Source organism: Quercus suber, unplaced genomic scaffold, assembly GCF_002906115.3.
Source record: "Quercus suber isolate HL8 unplaced genomic scaffold, Cork oak 2.0 scaffold_180, whole genome shotgun sequence".
Lineage (NCBI taxonomy): Eukaryota > Viridiplantae > Streptophyta > Magnoliopsida > Fagales > Fagaceae > Quercus > Quercus suber.
Window position 1 is genome coordinate 250,744 of NW_027069639.1, and position 2,806 is coordinate 253,549.

Sequence of the window (2,806 nt, forward strand, 5' to 3'; positions counted from 1 at the left end):
TTTTTTTTTTTTTTTTTTTTTTTTTTTTTTGAGTGGTTGGGGGTTGAGGTTGTGGTTAGTGGTGGTGTCTGTGGCTGTGGCCGTGGTTTATCGGTGATGAGCTTGAAAAGCTCAGCCCATGGAGGTTTTGAGAGCAAATCTCAGAGGGAGGGAGAAGCTTCGCCAGGTTGAGAAAGATGGAAAGACAGTGGGAGAGGAGAGAGAGACAGAGGGAGAGTGAGAAATAATAAAAAAAATGAATAAAAAATAATAAAGAAAGAATATTTAAATGAAGTGTTAAAAAAATAGAAGTTTTGATGTAAAAAATATTGTAAAGTGGTGTGTTATATGTTATAAATATAGGCTTTGAGAGGATAAATGCTAAATTTTTTAAAATGCTTGATGGGAATGCTAACACAATAAGAATGTGAAAGAAAACGTACTTGTTAATTTTCTACAATTGTTAATAACTAAGAATCAATTAGTTGAGAGTTTCAAAAAAAGAATCAATTAGTTGAGAACCTACTAGGAAACTTTAAAGAAAGAAAGGAAAAAGAGAGAAAATTTTAGGAATTATTTATTTTAAATTATTGAAAGTCGTGTTGGCTAGAATCCTAGACTCATGCCATGATTAATGAGTATTTTCAGAAGGTCCTTTAGTCGTCTCTGACCATATGGAATAATGGAACAAGACCATATTTTTCCAAGGTTTGGAACACAAATGATTCAACCAATTCCTTGAAAATTCAACCAGACTAAACCCATTAAAGACCTGTTCTTATTGCACTAATTAATGAATCTAGTTAAAATGAGAAAAATGACTGTAGAGTAGTACCATTTTTATCTGATATAAAAATGGATAGAATTCCTTAATTGATAGAGTGCCATCTTATAGATCATTGATTATTGTAAAATAAAATTAATTGAGTCTTCTTCTGTAAGAATTCTAATTATTTCTAAATTTAATTGTTTGAATGGAAAACATGGACATTCTTGCATTTTACCCCCCCCTTTTTTTTTATTTGGCATTGTGCCCCTGTTTCGAAACTATATAGGTACGTGCCCCTGTTTCGATACTCGATGACCTTAAAATCGAGTTATGCCTGATGAAACTTATAAAAAAAAAAAAAAAAAAAAAAAAAAAAGAAAAAAAAAAAAGAAAAGAAAAAAGCATGGAACTCGACTTCTTGGAAATCGAGTTCTATGTACAATGTTCAGGGAGCTCTGTAGTAACGTTTTTAATCCCTATAGTGACGTTTTAAAGCCCTATAGCGGCGTTTTCCTGCAAAATTTTTTCCTTGAGTGTCATTGTCCCATGGCAGGTTCAAGGCGACCTGTAGTGGCGTTTTTAAGCCCTATAGTGACGTTTTAAAGCCTATAGGAGCGTTTTTCCTGCAAATTTTTCCTAAATGTTATTGTCCCATGGCAAGTTCAAGGAGTCCTATAGTGACATTTTTAAGCCCTATAGTGATGTTTTTGAGCCCTATAGTGGCGTTTATGCATTTTTTTTTTTTTAATTTGATCGGGCATAACTCGATTTTAAACCAACGAGTACTTTAAGTAACTCGATTTTAGGGTCATTGAGTATCGAAACAGGGGCACGCACCTATATAGTTTCGAAACAGGGGCATAATGCCAAATATTTTTGCCCAAAGGGGCAAAAGGCCAGAATGTCCTGGAAAACATACCACAAGACATTCCTCATGTTATTTAGGTTGACTTGACCTTCCTTAATTAATGAATACATTTTCTTTCTTCTAAAAAAATTCCAATTATTAAACCTACATTAAAAAAAAAAAAAAAAAAAAATTCCAATTGGTGAACCCATTCCTACAAATGCAATCTGACCTAACCCATTGAACACCAACTCTGAATACCGAAATGCACTAGTGGCATCTGAGCCATTTTCTGATGATGACCTTTCCAAGAAATGAGTTCAATCCAAATTGCACTAGGGGATACACGTTTTAGCAAAAAGGGAAAAAATGGGTCTTTGATAATTCATGGTATGGTCCATTGTCATAGCTAGCACATACCATATTTGGTTAAGGGTCAATGCTAAGAAGTAGTCCATATATTCTTTTGGTCTTTTATTCAAGAAGTCCAATTCTCAATAGCCCTTTAAGTTTACAAATTGCTCATTCTATAGGCCCAGACCCATGCAAATATATCTAAATTATCAAATTATATGGCCCTTTCTAAGGACCCTAATAAAAAGACAACAAAAATTATGGTCTTTCTTTTCCTAGATGTAACAAAAGTACTCAGTATGAGCTAAGGTTGAATCACGTGCATGTCGGTCCTAAACATGCAAAAATATTCTGATTCCCACTAATGGACGGTAAAGGAAGGCATGGTGTGTGTGAGAGAGAGAGTTTTACATCAATGGCCAGCAAATCTATGTACCAATAGATTTACAGTGGAGATCTTTTATCCATCTGAGAAAGTTGCCCTACATCATGGATTCTGTCTTCCTTAGCTAGCCTAGCTATAGGTCTTGTACCATTGCCACTAGTCCATTCATCATTCAGCTCAAATTCATATATAAATTACATTTTTCATTTTAAAAATAAAATTCTTACTATATTTTGGGGATGTGAATTTTTGCAGTTTAGGCTGAAAAATTGTGTTTTATACCTGATCATGATGTGTCCAAGAAAAAAAAATCAAAAATATAAAAATTAAAAAATTGGCCCATTTATGATATGGTTTTGCATGTCTCTAACGTGTCAAGTTAGAGATATTCATTAGACACATTTCTAGCATGTTAATCCCGAAACTTACGAGATAAGATCCCTCCCATTGATAATTCATAATAATATAAAAC